We start from the raw sequence: 21,158 nt of genomic DNA, 5'->3' as shown, positions 1-21,158 counted from the left end.
GTGGGAACAGTTTCTTTCAGTGAGTGCAAAAACTAATGTAGGCTTGCAGGCTGGAAATCATGGTCAGTATGCTCTCCATCGCGTCCTGGCTCATCGCAAAAATAATTTTCAGGCTCTTGTAGACGGCGAAGGTATGTGGAAAGCACGCACAGATAATTTAAAAGTCTTTTCATAACGACATTACGAAGTAACAACCATTTTATTATTTATGCCACCCCACAACGCGTGCACTGGCAACGGCCTTGCCGCAGTGGATTCACCAGTTCCCGTCAGATCACCGAAGTTAAGCACTGTCTGGTGGGGCCGGCACTTGGATGGGTGACCATACGGGCAGCCACGCGCTGTTGCCATTTTTCGGGATGCACTCAGCCTCGTGATGCCAACTGAGAAGCTACTCGAATAATAGTAGCGGTTTCGGTCAAAGAAAACTATCATAACGACCGGGAGAGCGGTGTGCTGACCACACGCCCCTCCCATCCGCATCCTCAGATGATACGGTGATCGGATGGTCCCGACGCGCCACTTGCGGTCTGAAGACGGAGTGCTTTACAACACGTGCACTGCTCTGCCACCTTCAGTCAGCACAACGGAGTAGCTATGTGCATAGTACGAATCTTGAAAATAAATATATTTATAGCCAACAATGTATCAATGTCCTTGGGTATTTCAATAGACCACACTTCCACATTCTGAGCCCAGCATTCAGTTCCGTAGAGATCACAGATTCCTGTGTCTCCACTGTATCCACAGTTGTTCATTTTGTGTGACCATGAAGAGTCCCATAGACACCAACGTTATTTGTTAAGCTCCAGCATCCTGCAGATTTGTCTCTGTTTAGAGGTAGCTATTTTCAGAGAAATGTGTTTATCGCTAGTGAGTATAGATTCTGTAATTAGTCACGGCACAGCTGGCATGCACTAAGGCAGTGACAGCTACGCGGGACATTTGTACACGATTCGGACATTTGGCACAGGAGTATTTCGAATCCCGTTATACCATGATCAAGTGTAAAGGCTAGTTTAGTTAATTTTTGTGTGTATGTTAGGTGCAGTTCTAGCCATGCTTTTATTGTAACGGCAGTTATGGAATACAGAAAATGCCAGACTCACATGCAGCTATTATGGGTGAGGCTGTTATCGTGTTATCGGAACAAGTCACAAGGTTTTTATTGGCAGCTAATTCTCAGCAGAAAGAAAGCAATTAAGACATACATAGGCAAGTAGAAACATTGAAAGCTGTGTTTATTAACTAAGTTGTATCTACCGCCTACAGATAATTCATGACAACGTACGGATAATTAATTTTAGTGGGTGAGTCAAAAACATAACGAGTCTAAAACATGCATATGTATCATTAAACACGTAGTGAGACAGAGAATTTCTGAGCCAACTTTCCCTTAAACGGAAGAATAAGGGATTCTTCGGCTAAAAACTTCGTATTTTGGCAAAAAGAAAATTGAACCAGAGTAATCCTTCCAGGATAGAATACACAAGATCCGTGGTCAAACATATGAGCTGACACGGAGTGCAGCTGATTTGTCAAGTAAGAGTTAGGATAAAGAAACCGTCTGATCTCTCCGAGACTATTAGAATCGTCACACAGAGGAAATTAATATTGTTACTAAAGAGAGTGGGTTCATTGTCTCAGAAATACAATGGTACAGGTGTGGATACAAGAACCACTTGCAAGAGAAATAATGTGAGCTGGAGTGCTACAAGTGTGGACGACATGGACATAAATCATGGGAGTGCATAAATAAGAAACAGGAAGAAGAGCATCGACAAAAAGCCTGTAAAACGCGTCACCCGTCGCAAAGCATTCCCAAACGCATTCAGAGACGGAGACCTGTTTGTCAGGCGGTGACAAGTTATAGAACAGCGATAGGTACATATACAGATGGAGATAGTATCGCATATACAAGGTATAAAAGGGCAGGGCGTTGGCCAAGTACGTAAATGTACGCAAGTGACTAATATGGAAAGGTTTCCGAGATTATGCCCGCATGGAGGGCTTTAAAAAAAATTTTACGCGAAATGGTAGTTGGAGCTAGAAGCATGGGACATTCCATTTCGGAAATCGTTAGGGAACGTAATATTCCGAGATCCAGTTTGTGAAGAGTGTGCCGAGAATACCAAATTTGAGTCATTGCCTCTCATCGCAGATAACGCAGTGGCCGACGGTCTTCACTTAACGACCGAGAGCAGCGGTGTTCGAGTAGATTCAAATGGTTCAAATGGCTCTGAGCACTATGGGACTTAACATCTATGTTCATCAGTCCCCTAGAACTTATAACTACTTAAACCTAACTAACCTAAGGACATCACACAACACCCAGTCATCACGAGGCAGAGAAAATCCCTGACCCCGCCGGGAATCGAACCCGGGAACCCGGGCGTGGGAAGCGAGAACGCTACCGCACGACCACGAGGTGCGGACAACATGTTCGAGTAGAGTTTGTAACCTCCCCGTGAAAATATGACAATAAAAATATAAATGGAAATGGACCCATATATCGTTAAATTGAAATGAAGCCACGAAGCAATATCGTCCCCACAGAAATATTTAAACAAAAATATGAAAATTGAGCCAAGTATTAACTTCCCACAAAATTAAGAAATGAAGATTGCTCATTAAACCCACAATAATGTTAATTAAATAATGAACCATGAACTGAATGTAACATCTCAACACAAATAATTAAACCTGATAAATTTTGTAAGGGCAGCTGCGCTGACCTTCGGCCCTGTGAAATAATTAAACCTGATAAATTCTTACCTCAGTAAAACTCCATCTATATCTGCTCTTATTTTAAAAAAATTCCGGCACAGCTCCGTGCAATGCTGGCCTATATTTAATTTTGATTCTTGGAGGAAATGCATAGGAAATATTCTTTAAATTGAAATGAATCTTTTTCTTTAAATGAGTTACTTTATAAAAGGATATTTTTGGGGCATCATTTTTTTGAACAAATTAATTACAATTAACATACGTTATTAGCTGAGCGCAATGCTGCTTCATTACCTTCTATAATAATATACATATCGTCCATCACATTCCTGACCAGACTCGTGTTCAGAGCACACCGCGTACGCATGCCGACTCGCCACACACAACTGTACCAGACTGCTACTACTCTCCAACTGTTCCTGCCGACTCGCTACACGCAACTGTTCTCTCGCGCGGTCAAGCGCAGACTAGCAACGATAAATAACTCTCTGGTCAGAGATTCTGTCATATGAATACATATGAAACGTACGCGTTTCAAGTTATCTGTGCTAACAGACAAGCAACACTGCGTGAAATAACCGCAGAAACCAATGAATGACGTGCAACGAACGTATCCATTAGTACATGCCGCGAAATGTGGCGTTAAAGAGCTATGACAGGAGAAGACCGAAACGAACGCCTCTGCTAACAGCACGGCATCGCCTGCAGGGTCTCTCCAGGTCGTGACCATAACGCTTGTACCCCAGACAACCGGAAAACCGTGGCCTGGTCAGAAGGTTGGCGATTTCAGTTAATGGTGATGATTGGTTTGTGGGACGCTCAACTGCGTGGTCATCGGCGCCCATACAAAGTACCAATTTTTACTCAGTCCATATTTTTTCCACAATCCAATCTAGACACAGTCACAAATGATGATGATGATCATGACGATAAATGATGAGGACCACATAAAAACCCAACCCTATGCAGAGAAAATCCCCAACCCAGACGGGAATTGAACCGGGTCCCCATGATCCAGAGGCATAATGGTATCCACTAGACCACGAGCCGTGGACAACTTCAATTGGTAGCAGCTGGTTGTAGGGTTTGAGTGTGGCGCAGCACCCAATAAGCCATGAATCCAACTTGTCAACAAGACACTGTTCAAGCTTGTGGTGGCTCCATAGTGGTGTGGACTGTGCTTGAGTGGAATGGACTGATTCCTATGGCCGAAATGAGCCGATCATTGACTGGAAATAATTATATTCGGTTAAATGTAGATCATTTGCAGCAATTCATGGACTTCAAGTTCCCAAACTACGATAGATTTTTTTATGGATGACAATGCGCCATGTCAATGGCCCACAATTGTTCACGATTGGTTTGAAGAACATTATGGGCATTCTAGAAATGATTTGGCCCCTCAGGTCGTTCGACATCAATCCCAATCCCGTCCAACATTTACGGGACATAATCGAGAGGTCTGTTAGTGCACAAAATGCTCCACCAGCAACATTTTCGTAATTACGTAATTATGGACGGCTTTGGAAGCAGCATGACTCAACATTTCTGCAAGGGACTTCCAACGACTTGTTGAGACCTTTCAGCCCCTGTTTGCTGCACTAGGCCGGAAAGAGGAGGTCCCACACGATATTTGGAGGTATCCCTTTTGTCACCTCTGTGTAAGTTTCCAGTAGACATCCGTGTGGACGTGTCAGTCGTTAGTCTCGACCTCTAAGGTTAGAAGAGACTGTGGTCTCCACGATGCAGATTATGTGTTGTAGGTGATAACGGCGTGAAGTCATTAGGGACAACGCTGCTCGACTTCAGCAATGGAGTTAAGAGTTTTCGTGAGCACATGAAAATGTTGTCACATGTTGGTGAATGGTATTCTGTAATTATCGGACTGGACTTCCTTGAGAAACATCGTGCTAAAATCGATTATTTTGTGGTAAATAACTGAACCTGGTGGTACGTTGTTTCTACTGAGAACAACAACTGCAAGCGAGGCAATGTTACAAATTTCACCAACAGTTAAAATGTTGGCAACTAAATGCAAACTCGAACGCTAAGAATTGGTTCCTATGATAACGTACCGTCAGGTACAGATAAGTTAGTTTCAATTATTCTAGGTTCCGATTTACTACAGGAAGAATTGTGTGACACAGGACCACTAAAGAGGAATGAAGAACTGGATAAAAGCCATTGTTTTCTGCACAAAAACGTGGCGCACATTAGTAATATAATGGGTCCTGTTAGTCTAGATTGCATTGGCATGGACAAGATTAGTCTGCCAAAGGGCTTAATGATGGCCATTTTAGATATTTTCGGTGAAGATATTGGTTGGTCATGTGATGATCATAGGCTCTAAACCTTCAGTTGAGGTTTATTAGTCAAAAGAGTGAATCAATTACAAGGAAATGATTGATAAGTAACACAAGGTTTACTACTCGAATTAATGGATTTGTTTAATACAAATGTTCCATTACTACCAACGCCTCCTACACAGCACCTATAGGGAAAAATATTCCAGTCTTTAGGTAGCCGTATCGTGTACCAAGGCATCTCCAGCCTCTAATGGAACAACTCACTGTTCAGCAACTAGCAGAAGGAATAAAATACTGGAGAGCCGAAGAAACTACTACATCTGTCCAATATCGTATAGGACCCCAGGGAGGACGCAGACATGTCACAACACGACGTGGCATCGACACAACTAAAGTCATTACGACGAAAGAGCGTAAATACCGTCAGGTCTTCGCTTCTCAAGTCACGGATGTGGACACAAGGGCCACATGCGGAAGGAATGTCACCAACCATATTGTTATCAGTGGTGATACGGCGCGAGAGGGTATGAATAAGAAGCAAGGGTAACATCACGAGGAAAAGGTCTCGTTCAATACAAACGAGCATGTATCGCCAGTCGAAAGGCATTCCTAGTAGAACGAAAAACATCACAGACGTTTGCAGAGACCAAAATCTGTTTATTGGGCGTAGAAAATGACAAGGACAAGTTTCCAGGTGCTCTATCGTTATTCTGGACCTCTTTGTCTGGAAGCGACTTAAGTCTGCACGTAATAAGTTACGTGAAGTCATTAGGAACAACACCACATTGGTGCTAAGTTTTCGGAAATACATGGTAGTGTTGCCAAATGCTGTTGAAGGTTATTCCGCGATCTTCGGACAGGACATTCTGAACAAATAGCATGCCAAAATAGAGTTTACGTGGTATACAACTGAATTCAGTGGAACTATGTTTCTGGTTGGAACAACAACTGCAAGCCAGGCAATGTCGCAACCTACACCAATTATGAAGGTTTTACCAACAGAACTGCGAACCCATACTTTAATGATTGGTTCTCATGATAAAGTACGACATAGTTGGTCTGGATTCCCGTAAATGTAATCCAAGAGGTTTTGTGTCTGGTAGAACTACTACAAAGTAACGAAGAGTTAGATAAAAGGCATTGATTTATACACGGGGGCGTAGCACGCTTTAGTATTATAAATGAAGAGTTTATGGTTCCTGTTCTGAGTTTGGCATGAACGAGATCAGACCGCCAGACGACTTGATGACTCCCAGTTTAGATGTGCTAGATTAAGAAGACTTTTTAATAACTCATGTAACGACCAGAGGTGCAAGCAAACCGTTGCTGCATCCGGAGTACGCAAGAAAGTAAATCACTTGCCACGAAGTGTTCGACAGGTGATGGAAGCTTTGTTATTACGATGAACTTAAAATATTTGCACTAACACAAAAAGTCGACGCCTGTAAGTAGAAATGGAGGCAACATATAGACAGCAGACCACAGGATACATATAATAAAAAAGTTTGGCAGTTCACAAGCGTACCCAAAGAGGCAAGGGACGTAGGTCGCCCCTATAAACGTTGGAACAAAGACGCTGAAGCCGGAATAGGTTCCTCGAACCGAACCCTGAAAGTAGGATGACAACCAAACGTGGAGTCATCGAAAATTTCGTCATTCCATAAACTGACACAATTATAAACTTCGAGCTACTGGGTTCTGTTACTTGCCCTTTTACAACATCGATACATTTCCTTCGGCATGTTTCGTGATTTGTAACAAACTGGGACTGTTGTTGTCCCACTGCATAGAAACTAAGGCAGTAAATTTATAGAGGCACGATTATAAGTTACTCACACGAACGATTGTATTGCGAAGAAATATTATCTGCCATTGTGGATTATAGTGCGAGTTCTATCTAGACTTACAGGTCTGTATTGATAAGGTAAGGAATTGGGAGGGTCTCCGCAGAATCGGAAAGGAAAAAAATTTGTAAAAAACAGACAAGATGAAGGAGTAGTGAGCTGTAGAAGGTAAAAACTGCAGAGACAGAGACTGGAGTACATCCAGTAAATCATTGAGGACATACGTTGCGGTGGCTATCGTAGGATGAAGAGGATGGCACAGGACAGTACTCCGTATCCTATAAGTAGCTTTTGACACTGTATATGTGGAGACACGTTATGTAAATACTTGTAGTATGTCCACTTGACCTAGGAATGACTAAACCCTTGTTCAGAATCTCGTCGCAGTGGAGATCACAGATAGAAAGCACTTAGAAATTCGGATTCTTCTTTCTTGGGAGTAGCGCTGGAACGGCAATGAGGGAAAATCTGTGGAAAGTTCTCTGGGACCAAACTGATAAGGTCATCGGTCCCTGGGCTTACACATTCCTTAATCTAAATTATTTTAAGGATAACACACTCGCCCATGCCCAAGGGAGGATTCGAGCCTCCATTAATCTATACATGTATTTTCTCATCATTACTAACGTTGCGACATGAACGAGTATACAATGTAAAAGGCATGTTACTATACACAAAACTAGGTCTACTTTGAGTCTTCGGGTCGATTCCACAATGCCAGGTCTTGTAGGCGATAACATCTCTGTCGGCGAAAGATTCATGTCCAGGAAGAGAGTCGTTTTCACAGCGGAAAATCGCGAGTGTAAGCCATCCACTGCCAGCTGCTCCAATGGCGACCAGACACCTCAGACCGCACGGCGATGGCACCGAGATAGGAAAACTGATCTACAATATCTTCCCAAGCTTCAAAGGATCGGATCGTAACATTTGATCCCCCCAAGAGAACTAATCCACTTTCTAATAGGTCATCCTGCATATGCCACACAGTTGCATCGAATCAGAAAGCGAGAAACCAACAAATGTATCTGCACATCACACTATCTGGGAATTCCATCTGAGTACCTGTCCACGCCCAAAGCTAACGACTGATTCTGTACAGAATATCGCATGTTAAGGGGATCCTGTAGCATATTTATCAAATTCTCAACAACGGGTGTAATTAGATTTAACTTTACTTCTCAGGTCAACTCGATACTGTGCCGAGCAAGTGATTTATATGACTCAATGACTCCTTACGACTGCGAGAGGCCGATTATCTCTGATTCGTGATATAAAATCTCTGCGGATATAATGTGGAACATTACGTGTCCAATCGCTGTGCGATTGTAACTAGCGACATTGTTATAAGCAGCCATCTAGAATACGGAATGAAATTCGATTGTGATAACATTTCATCTCTTACAAGAGGATGACGTATACTGGAATGTAGTTAGGAAAATCATTTATGGAAAATTGTTATTTCGTGAATGGAAAAGGTACGTTCAGCCATTTGGTTATTTTAACTTCTCCCTTGTTTGTGGCTTGGAACATTATTTGGTGTGTCGTAACATTGTATCCTTGGAAATCAGCAGAGCCAGCACCACGGTGGTTTATGCTCTATTTCAAGAGATTATAAATTCTGGACTTTATCCAAACTGATACACAACTTAGGCACTGATTCCCACGCTGTAGAGTGAGTACGTCGTAGCACCCGATACGGCTTCCCCACGGCGTATGATTGTGCTGATTATTTTAAGAATTTTCAGAGTCGACGATCACCGGAATTCTGCAGGGCCACATGGATTTATTTCAGGTACTAACTTTGACAGCGTGCATCAGATACAGTATGATTATGAACTGTAACCTCTAACCGTTTTGTTGTGGACATTTGAGAATTCAGCTAATAATTAATTTTATACCTGAGATTGTGAGAGATAATTGTGTAAAAATATTGGGGAAGCGACCTCTCTGGCCCAAAAGATCCTGTTCAAGTAACTATATATTATTCAGTCATGACAATTTCGCTTCAATATCAGGGGGAGAAAAGTTAAATTGGCGATTGTTTAGGCCATGACTCCGTGTATGACATATATGTGTATCTGTTTCATGCAACAACGGAGCGAGTACTGCTACTACGACATTGGATGCAGACTACGCAGATCCGACACATGCGAATTTCAGACCAGAAACTCGACGGAAGACAACGTATAAGGGCAAGATTTCCAGCCAATCATCTTTCTCTGTTGCTATTCTGTGTAAAGGATCATACTGTAGACAACCTTCTGTAGCGATAGTTTGTGAAGTGCTACGATATTTTAAATACATGGGAAAAAGTGGCTCAATTTACTGTGTGAATTAATTAGAAAAGCAGAATTTACGGAACTGTTGGCGGCGTTTCATGGTTTTAACTCAAGCGTATTCTGAAATGCAATAGGAACAAGAAAGCGGAATGCAGTCAGCTAACTTAACGGACGCTGTACACAACCCAACAGCTGCGGAGCACGAGCTAGATGGATCCTCATCACCCGCTACTTACTCCCCTTACCGCAACTGTGCAAAAGCTTAGTTTGCTATCTAATTAATAATATGCAAGCGCAGTCAACCATCGCACAAGCGCCGTCCACAATCTACAGGCTGACTTCGTTCCGCTGATCGTGCAAAATCGAACGATATGTAGGAGATGATAGCTGATCCCATCAAAACGCAAGAGGTTCATGTCGAATGAGTTACACGAGTCTCGTCAGGCTGAGGAAAAATTTGCAATAGACATCGAAATGATAGGTGATACTATTAATCACGTAGAAGAAGCGGTTGCTAGCCTCAGCGAAACAAAAGAAAATGGTTCAAATGGCTCTGAGCACTATGGGACTTAACTTCGGAGGTCATCAGTCCCCTAGAACTTAGAACTACTTAAACCTAACTAACCTGAGGACACCACACACATCTATGCCCCAGGCAGGATTCGAACCTGCGACCGTAGCGGTCGCGCCGTTCCAGACTGTAGCGCCTAGAACCGCTCGGTCACCCCGGCCGGCTCTCAGGAAAACAGTGCAAAGTATTTCCTCAGAATTGAACATGAAATCAAAGGAAATTTTGAGGTGCATTAACGTTACTTTTCGGATGAGATCCAAAATTTGGCAAGGGGGAAGAAAAAACAGATTGTGTAAAATCTGCTGTCTCATCCTTATCCCCGGATGAATTGCAAGAAAATAATTTCTTTAAGGAAGAATTAGAAGAGGTTAAGACTCAGCTAAGCTCAGATTTTGTGAAATGGAAGGAGCAAGTCGAGGAATCTATTAAGATGACCGAAGGGAGGGTAGAAGAGTTTCGTAGGGCGGTGAACAGTTGTTGCAACGTATATCAAGCTCCACGACAACAGTCTTCTCTGGACGCATCCAGTTCCGAAAATCCAAATGTGCATTCGACTTACTATAATCCCCATGCAGTCCACAAATAGCAACTACGTGCCAGTACATGTATTCTACACCTACTATCGAAGAGAAAATCCTCAAGTATCGGCCATTTCAGATATTTAATCCCAGTAAGAGGACGGTAAATCCCGTACTGTTCGCGAGAAGCTTCAGGAAAGCTTTGCCAAGGAACTGGACTGATGCATAGAAGATAAGCTACGTATCGGGTTATGTTCAAAGAGAAGGTGCACTATGGGCAACTGACGCGTGCGAATCTTGTTGGATTTACGATATCGTTCTTAGCAAAATAATGGTCACTCGCAATTCAACAAAGTTTGCGCCAAGAAGTATTTACTCTGAATAGTTCTCTTTCAAGCAAGGACGTTAAGAAAGTACTTCGAAAAATATCTCAATAAATGTTGCTATTGGGACGATCCTTAATACAACAGGATATATTGAGAATATTAAAAGCTAGATTACAGGTCAGTATAAGAAATCAGCTAGTTAATGTATCAGACGAAACTTAAGACGAATTTTTATCTGTAGGAGATGCGATTCACCTGATTCAAGAAGACCTGAAGTCCACATCAGGATCGAACAACGAGTATAATAATGCGAACACTGGTGTCTACCATTCACCAAGTGGCCGTGGAGATGGTAGTAATGCACAAAGAACAAACCAAATGTATAAAGCAAATCCAAGCAATGTACCAAATGGTAATCCAAACAAGAGTTGAAAGAACAAAAGTGGAAATGGAAATGGTAGTGACTTCCGACCTGCCAGAGAGATAGGGGCGATCGGAAGTACAATCCAGTCCAATCTAATAACCATCAACCGCCAACTAGCCAGTTTTGGAACAATAACTTTCCACAGCAGCAACAACACAATCAGCCGCAGTCTATGCCACGGGCTTGGCACATCCAGCAACCAGTAATTACGGAAGTAACAGACGGCGCAAATAGTGGCAGTGACGCGCGTCCAACAAACTAATGGTGACCACATCGAGCTCCAGATGTGTGGCCAGGGATTAGACTAGTGGCAACGGCCAGTAATTGTTGCTGCTACGCTATAACGATGGAAGGGAATTATCGCAGGAATTGTGTGAGGATATTTATCAGTGTGACAAGGTTTATCCTTTCGTGCCAGTTTCGGAAATCCTTGCTACAGTCGAAGGAATTCCAGTCACTGTAACATTAGACACGGGATCTTCGACTACTGTCACATCAAGCGCTTTGTTCCAAAAGCTATCACACAAACCAAAACTGCCAGTTTTTCCAGTGGAGGACTGTAGAATTTAGGAGCACCAAGCACAAGATCCACAAGTGTCAGAACTTAGACATAATTGAAATTGAATTTGGGAAATGCAGTAATGAAAGGAGCGTTCCTAATTTTTGAAAAATTGATAGTAGATTATATTCTGGGTTTTAGCAGCATACAAGAGAGGGGCGGATGCATCGACTTCTCAGCGTGTAAAGCGAAATTTTGGATCGATGGTGCTTTAGTAGAGGTTGACTGAATACGGAAGGAAGGAGTACATGAGCGGTACTGTCGTGTGGTCCGCATAAGCTTGATAATCACAAATAATAAACGCCGAACAATGTTTTCCCTGAACACGATGAAATATCTGCATTTTTAGATCAAGTTAATGAGAAATTAAAGGAATCCATGCACCTTACTGGCGAACAGAAGCATCAGTTATGAAGCATCGTATTACCTCATTCAGTGGTTTCTGAAGGAAAATCCGGCATTATGAAAGGATATGTGTGTTATCTTGATATTATGCCACATACGACACGCAGTTATAGCTTCTATCAGGTTCCCTGGCGTCAAGAAACCTGTCACCAAAGTCACGCCTACTGTACTGATGTTTAGAAGAAAGGAAATAAATGAAATGGTTGAAATGGCTCTGAGCACTATGGGAATTAACTTCTGAGGTCATCACTCCCCTAGAACTCAGAACTACTTAAACCTAATTAACCTAAGGACATCACACACATCCATGCCCGAGGCAGGATTCGAACCTGAGGCCGTATCGGTCGCGCGGTTCCACAATGTAGCTCCTAGAACCGCTCGTCCACCCCGGCCGGCGAAATAAATAAATGGGTAGATAAAATTCCGAAGCAGAAGATACTGACATTCCTTGGAAGGAGAACATTAGATTGGATTGATTTGGTGGAAGAGACCAAACAGCGAGGTCATTGCCGGCAGGGGACTGGGTGTTGTGTGTCCATCATTTTCATCATCATTGACACGCAAGTCGCCGAAGTGGCGTCAACTAAAAAGACTTGCAATACGGCGGCCGAAACCCGAAGGAGATATCCCCGCCAATAAATGCCATACGATCATTACATATCAGTCTCATGGGATTAGGGAAGGAGGGGGAAGGAAGTCGGCCGTGCCCTTTCAAAGGAACCATCCCGGCATCTGCCTGAAGCGATTTAGGGAAATCACGGAAAACCTAAAACAGGATCACCTGACGCAGGATTGTACCGTCGTCCTCCCGAAGGCGAGTTCAGTGTGCTGACTACTGCGCCACCTCGTAATTTTGAAGATTCCAAACCCTGGCGCGTATTTATTGGCGTATCCAGAAAGGTTACAAATCAAAGGACTGTATCCCCGTCATGGTATGAAGAAATATCACATTAAGTGTTTAAGCGTGTGAAAAGGACTATGATAATTATATTCATAGTGATTAAGAATTTCATAGTGAGGAGTGATGGACTAGGACTAAGTTTATAATAATTGTGTTGTTTGTTGGACTTGAGGCGCACATAATGAGATCAGAGTTAGTAATAAGAGACTATGCACGGCATAGGGAGTATTTTAGAGAAGTAGTGATAGTAAGCAACTAATTGCTTCTTTTTATAGATGACCAAGTTATTTATTTATTTTTAGGGAGAATGTATATATATTCCTATGATTTTCAGTTTTAATTATTTAAATTTTGATTAAGATGTGTCATTGTGTTTCATTCACTTAGTTTCATTCATGTTCAGTTACTATTTTGTGTGAGAGGAAATATACCTGAACCGACTGAAATTACCCGAAGGAGGCATTCTGATTTATAACGATTATGATATTTTATGGACTTGTAGGATCATCGATAATGAAGAGTCAAATTTTGCTACATTCTTGCCACTTATTGTAGTTACAAGCTGGTTGGTACATAAGGTGTAGACTGGGATCGGTTTGATGGTTCCTGACCCTAATGAATTTTACTTTCAGGAAGATGAAATCCTTCATGTACGTTTGTGTGAGTTATTTGATTTCAAATGATGCTGAATGTATGAGGAATTAATTTATCTGTCAGCTCTAAAGTGAATACAGATTCGGACGTGGTCTGAAAAGAAGTTAAGAAGGCATAAGTGTTTAATACAAAAATGTATGATGAAAGCATAGAAGTGGTGCAAGGGCAGGGTGATTTATAGTCTTCGTTGGAAGCATTTCCCTGGTTGGATACACAAAAAAATTCTTTTGTCTTGCAAAGAAGGATGATAACGTGATAACGTGATAGAAGGTTCCTAAACTAAGGGATGATCTTTCTTTTATATCGGCTCATATGAAAAATTCGTATATGTCGATTTATGTGAGTAGAAAAAGTGTTGGATGATCTGTTGACTTCATATTGTCCAAGAAAACGTAAATGTAATTAATTGATCATGAGCAGTGATTTACGTCGGAAACCCTTATTTAAAATAGATAAAATCGATTGCTATGAAGTGAACACTGTAGTGGATCATACCTCTTCCGACCCTACTGAATTCATGAAGGATCCGATGTATTTCAGAGGGTGAGAAGTTAAAGTAAATTTGGAGGTTGCCGTGGGGTATTCAGACAGGGGGTCGTATGTGTAGATTGTGTGCTTGGGTCTTTGTGATGGGGAATTGAACGGAGAACTCAGTGAGTCTCTCGCTTGGAATTGTAGACTCTGCAAAAACAGACAAGAGAATCGCTGAAAGGAAAGCAAATATTTGTGCCCTTCAGACTGAATTAGACTGTGCTAAATTTGAACTACATAGATTCAAGGAAAAAGACTATGTTAACTGGGTAAAGGGAACAAGTAATCGGCGAAAGGGAAACTGCTTTTCAGCTTCAACTAAATTTGGGTTTAGACAATCTAAAAATTTGATTCGTCACCTGAAGTAGGGGAGTAAGAGCCTCGTCCAGATGTAGGTCACAATAGGTTGCAACAAACTTCTAGCGAAGAAACTAAGTGTTAATCACTAACCAAAGAGACTATGAAGAAAAGTGCCTTGTTGCTTGGTAGTAGCAATGGCAGGATTGTAGGCCAGATGCTGCAGGACAAATTAGGTACACGGTACCAGGTCATAAGTATTGTGAAGACAAGTAGTAACCTTGGCCAGATGACATATGGCATTGGGAATTTGTGTAAAGATTTTGATGAAGAGGAACAGGCAATTGTACTAGGTGGAGTAGGAAACTTCCTGGCTAAATACATTTATTTATTTCTGATTGTCCACTTTCTTGATTACCACAATGGACACTGGATAAAGACAGGAATTATGGCATTAGGGTGACTTTAATGGAATAGGAGTGCAATTTCGCACACAAGCGTGTGTTTTGTGGAGATTATTCAACACTCTGACAAGGCCTCGGTTGGCACTATTATGAGGTGTGTGAACTCAGATCAGAGCAGGCTGATGCTGAGTGAAATGAAATCACATATGAACGCAATTCCTACTGATTGAACTGGAAGATGGGGATACGCTAGACATTGTCTACACCTGAATAAGCAGGGGAGCTTCTTGCAGAGAATGCTTGGGGGTGGCGTAGGGGGAGGGGACTACCGTCACATAAAGCAAGAACCTTGTGGTTAAAGATGGCGGCCTGTGCTCATTTGGGCGCCACGTAACAAAAATGGTTATAGAAGTTAACTATAAAAACCATTACATCTAGCGTCTTACAATTATGTAACTAAATGGGAAAGAGGGAGCTTGTTACATATGTTAAGAGAGAACACAAATTAAAAAAACATTGAGACAACTAGATTTTGTAGTGATCAGTACAGAGTAGTGTTTGCTTATGAATTAATGCATAAAAATAGTTCACTTTTAATTGTAATTGTATGTAGATCCACAGTGGGTTATTTTGAACTGTTTAGGAGAAATCTGGATTCTGTACTATGCTACCTGTCGGACAGCAGATAGCAGTTAAGTCAGTGGCGATTTCAGTGTGGATTTTATAAAGGGTTCTGAAAGATTAAATAACCTGTAAACCTAATTTGGACCCGACAACTGGATTTCAATAGTTAACTCTCCATCACAGGTGAATAAAAACGGAAGGTCCACAGTTGATAATGTTTTCTTTCATTAGGCTCAAAACACGAAAATAACTGTACATCTAGCAATAAATTCTGTCTCCAGTCACGATTCCCTGGTAGCTAGGTTAAATAAGGTAATGTCTTACAGCTGCAGGTACTCCTCAATGAACATCAGTAAAAATAATTAACGGTTCCAGATTTTTAAAAGTTGTTTACAAGAGATGTCACGTGATGGTATTTATAATCATCCACATGCCGACATAAAATTTAATCTTTTCCGTGATAATTTAATATCGGTATTTCAAAATATGTTATCCACATCACCTAATCATAAAGGACATCAAAGAATCATTTAAAGAAACGTGGGACCTCTAGAGGGGTTAATGTATATTGTGGAAGGAAAAGGGAATTGTATCTGTTTGCATGAATAAGTAAAGATCATATAGCAGTTGCATAATACAAAAACTACTCAGAATCACTAAGAAAAGTTATTAAACGTCTAGAAACATGGACGTTATCGAAGACAGCAGTAATTCTGACAACAGACATAAGGCTATATTGAATGTAGTAAAATGAAAATGGAAAAGCTCTAAATGATCAGTCAAAGGTAGCAGATACGTTTAACTATCATTTCTTAAATGTAACAGAAGACGGACGAATAAACCAAGAGTAAAATCGAAAAACTACACTCCTGGAAATTGAAATAAGAACACCGTGAATTCATTGTCCCAGGAAGGGGAAACTTTATTGACACATTTCTGGGGTCAGATACATCACATGATCACACTGACAGAACCACAGGCACATAGACACAGGCAACAGAGCATGCACAATGTCGGCACTAGTACAGTGTATAGCCACCTTTCGCAGCAATGCAGGCTGCTATTCTCCCATGGAGACGATCGTAGAGATGCTGGATGTAGTCGAACGGCTTGCCATGCCATTTCCACCTGGCGCCTCAGTTGGACCAGCGTTCGTGCTGGACGTGCAGACCGCGTGAGACGACGCTTCATCCAGTCCCAAACATGCTCAATGGGGGACAGATCCGGAGATCTTGCTGGCCAGGGTAGTTGACTTACACCTTCTAGAGCACGTTGGGTGGCACGGGATACATGCGGACGTGCATTGTCCTGTTGGAACAGCAAGTTCCCTTGCCGGTCTAGGAATGGTAGAACGATGGGTTCGATGACGGTTTGGATGTACCGTGCACTATTCAGTGTCCCCTCGACGATCACCAGTGGTGTACGGCCAGTGTAGGAGATCGCTCCCCACACCATGATGCCGGGTGTTGGCCCTGTGTGCCTCGGTCGTATGCAGTCCTGATTGTGGCGCTCACGTGCACGGCGCCAAACACGCATACGACCATCATTGGCACCAAGGCAGAAGCGACTCTCATCGCTGAAGACGACACGTCTCCATTCGTCCCTCCATTCACGCCTGTCGCGACACCACTGGAGGCGGGCTGCACGATGTTGGGGCGTGAGCGGAAGACGGCCTAACGGTGTGCGGGACCGTAGCCCAGCTTCATGGAGACGGTTGCGAATGGTCCTCGCCGATACCCCAGGAGCAACAGTGTCCCTAATTTGCTGGGAAGTGGCGGTGCGGTCCCCTACGGCACTGCGTAGGATCTGTAATATTATTGGTATTTCCGTCCTATGAAAGCTTTGAGTACCCTTTGAAAGACATTTGTTTTGTATAATTTACATAACTGTAAAGATGCGCATCTAGCGCGGACGCTAATACATCGATTGCGCAGTCAAAGAAACATTTTAACAGAAGCTGAACTGTCGTTCCGCTTCGATCTAAATAAAAGATGACAGTAAAAAACGTTTGTAGATCTTCAGATTTTTTAAATGTACTTCTGCTTGTGATGTGAAAACGTAAAGGAGGTCGACTTTAAGCTAACAAAGTGAGCGGTCTTGCCAGCGTGCAGACAACATTATTAATTAATACCATTCAAGTAATTCGAAACTGTAACTCGGCAAGCTATTGTTATCAGAGGTGTTGAACAGTGCAAGAATTGTCTTTAACGAAGGAGAAAAGTGACTGTAATTTGTGACAAAAACGCGAACATAGGAGCTAGTACAGGACAGGCTGAAATCTGATCGCACCATGGAGTTAGATAATTACTTATGTAAGTTATGCTGTCTATAAAGTAGCTCTAATTGCTTGTGAGAATTATTAGAATATATTTAGTGTTTACCAGACTTCTTATTCTATTTTTTTCTTTATACTTTTTTATCCTCCATGCCATATTATTTTTATAAATGTCAAACAGCCTTTACTACAGCAGAGAATACTGCGGCATCCTGGTCGTAGACCGCTCCTTGTCTTCTATACAACTCATAGCTGCCCCATTTATTAATGATTACATTTGTAAATGCATTTTTTTTACTATTCATTGTTAAAGGTCCCTTAGGTAATTATAAAATTCATACTGATTACGCAAAGAAATCCGGGTTGTTCTTTTCCAAATAATAGAAGTCTTTGCGTAATCAAGAACTAGCCTCCTTCTGACAACGATCAGGAGCCCACCAGAAGACGGACGTCTTCGACCGCTTTCGTGTCTCCTGTGGCAAAGCTGTGCCAAACTGGGAACACGACATTCTAGTATGAAACACAGATTTAAATTGAAATAATTGAAATATATTTAATAGTAATAATTTTTTTGTCATACTAGATGTGGCGCCCGAACAGGGACCTGATCAAAATTTTTTAATCTGTTCTGTTATTGTTTCATGACATCATCCGGTGGACATCGGGAAGCCGTAAAGGAAGTACCGAACGAAACTGAGGAAGTATTAAAAAAAAAAATTTTTTTTCGGAAAATAACAGCAGTGCGCAAAACGACTGATGTAAGTACGGTTTTCATTACGCATAAAATCTCGCGTCTTGTATAAAAAAAACTGATTTCCGGAATTTATTTCGTTACTGTTTCATTTTATGCTATCGCTGTTATTTCCTTGCAGAGTTGCTTATTTACGTAGTTAGAATTCATTTCTGATCTCTTCATGCAAAGTTTGTTTGTTAGCGTTATTAGCATCTTCATTGTTGCTACGGATAGGAACACAAGATGGATGCCATAATAGCTGGATTAAGTGTCTAGTAGGTGTTTGTCACTTATTTTCAAAGTTAGGTGCCATCTTGTCTTGTACCCGGTATAGCACTGCAATTGTCACCTACCGCGGTGTGACGTTTGACTATCAGCGCGCGCATCTGAGAGTTGACGATCGGCGTGCCGCGAAATATTTCTTTGAGCAGTTACGTCACAAACTTGAAAATAAACATGGCAGATGACAAAGGAAAGCCGACAAACAGTGTGGATGACGGTGATGACACTGTTGTCAAGTCATACCCACTACGTTCGCGAACGGGAACAGGCAGACCCGATTCGCGAATGGAGAGAACGGCAGACGATGATGGTGTGCGTGACGTATCGTCACAGCAAGCGGGAGAAAATTTGATGGTTGAAATGATGAGAATTTTTTTTTCAAGAAAGAGAACAGGAGAAACTGGAAAGGGAAACTTATAAATTACAAAAACAACGTGATAGAGAACTGGAGAAACGGGAAAGGGAAGCTTATAAATTACAAAAACAACGAGATAGAAAAGAAAGGGAACAAAAAGAAAGGGAAAAGGAACGGGAGACAGAGCGAAAATGGTTTGACCTAAATACCATGATTGGTACAATGAAAAATAGGTTAGATAATATTGATGCCAACTTAGAGGCAAGAATAAGGACAGTCACGGTGGAAAATATCTCGGAATTAAGTACTAAAGTTAATGAAAGGATAGAAGGTATTCTGCAGAAGGTAGATGCATGTGAGAGTACTGTAGGTAATGCGCACAAAGACATTAAGGTACAAATCGAAAGTTGCCAGGCAGTTACAACAGAAGTTTCAAAAAAAAAATCCGCTGAGGTCGGAGCTAAAGTAAACAAGCTTGCAGACAATGTCGTCACTCTGCAAGGCCAGGTCAATGACCTGACACAGGCGCTATCCGAAATAAACATTGAAAAGAGGGTGAATGATGCTGCAGCCAACGTACGTTCCACGATAGGAAAAGAATTTGTAGAATGGGTCGAGACTAAGGAACAGTATATAGAAAACAAGGTTCAACACGACTTAAAAGAAGCCGTTAAGTCAGCCACAGTTGAAGTTTTAGCTGCTCCAGGTACATCAGGAGATACGATTCTCACTGAATTAGGAGAGATTCGTAGAGTTTTTCACCGAGATCTTCCCGAGTGGAAACGACACCTCACTGAGGAAATCGAGCAGTTGAAACAACAATTTTCCTAATGACAATAGAAGTGAGCATTCACACTTGCTTTCTTCAGAACATGAATACAATAATAATCCCGTGTCTCGTGTAGAATTCTCCCCACTTGTATATGGACACAGCAGTAAGAATCCGTTAGTACGCAACCAGAATGAGCAAGTAACTCTTGTCGAGCTAATGAAAGAAGAAAGCGTTCTCAAGCACCGCGTGTTCCAGCCTTTTTTGCCAGAGAAACGCAACATCCACCCAATGGTTTTTCTGAAGTCATTTAATGGTGTTTTTCAAAAATGGTTCAAATGGCTCTGAGCACTATGGGACTCAACTTCTGAGGTCACTAGTCCCCTAGAACTTAGAACTAGTTAAACTTAACTAACCTAAGGACATCACAAACATCCATGCCCTAGGCAGGATTCGAACCTGCGACCGTGGCGGTCCTGCGGTTCCAGACTGCAGCGCCTTTAACCGCACGGCCACTTCGGCCGGCAATGGTGTTTTTCCTGAGAGCTGGGATGACAAGCAACGTATGCGCTTTATAGTAGGATACATTCAAGGAGAGGGTTCTGTCTGGGGAACAGAAGTAATTGAAAGATGTAATAATTACGCTGACTTCGAAAAGCAATTTCTGAACAAATTCTGGAGTTCAGGTAAACAACAACGCCTTAGAAAGGAAGTATATAATGCTGAGCCGTTTAACACGAGAAGTGCTGGTCTCCGTGGGTACTTTGAGAAATACCTGCGAAAAATACAATATTGGGACACGCCCATTTCCACGAAGGACGTAATTATGATCCTTAAGTCAAAGCTACCGGTATCAATCAGGGAGAAGTTAGTAAATGTCAGTGACGACGACACGGAGGCTTTTCTGTCAGTACTTGACAACCGTGACATGATTCAAGAAGACGTGCGTGCTAGTGCGCGGAGTAATTGTAATGTAGGCCCGCACACTACACAGCCGCACGGTGTAGGCGCAGACTCAGGTATGTCATACCAACCCAACAACAGTAAAGGACACGACGTTCCGTGCGATAATAACAACTACTATCGCCGTAACGGGAAGCAGAAACATAAATTCCAGGATCAAAACAGGTACCACCCCATATACCAGACAACACAACAGCAATACGATAATTCACCAGTTAATTACAATGATCGCTATCACTACAATAACGATCGCCAAAATAATAATTTCAATGGAAAAGGACGTTGGATTAACACCAACAGTCAGCAGCAGTACGGTAACCAGCCTAGATTCCAGCACTGTTCTCAAGGGAGAAATCCTCCAGATCCTTCCAAGCAATACAAACAACAGTATGCTCCAAACTTTACGAATAG

The 21,158-nt window shown here is 42.0% G+C and overlaps 1 pseudogene; it reads left to right on the top strand.

The window, feature by feature from the left end:
- The first annotated feature begins 232 nt into the window (after positions 1-232).
- Positions 233-350, top strand: LOC126254860 (5S ribosomal RNA; annotated as a pseudogene).
- Positions 351-21,158: the final 20,808 nt, after the last annotated feature.

Source organism: Schistocerca nitens, chromosome 4 (assembly GCF_023898315.1).
Source record: "Schistocerca nitens isolate TAMUIC-IGC-003100 chromosome 4, iqSchNite1.1, whole genome shotgun sequence".
Classification (NCBI taxonomy): Eukaryota; Metazoa; Arthropoda; class Insecta; order Orthoptera; family Acrididae; genus Schistocerca; species Schistocerca nitens.
This window is presented reverse-complemented; position numbering and strand designations above follow the sequence as displayed.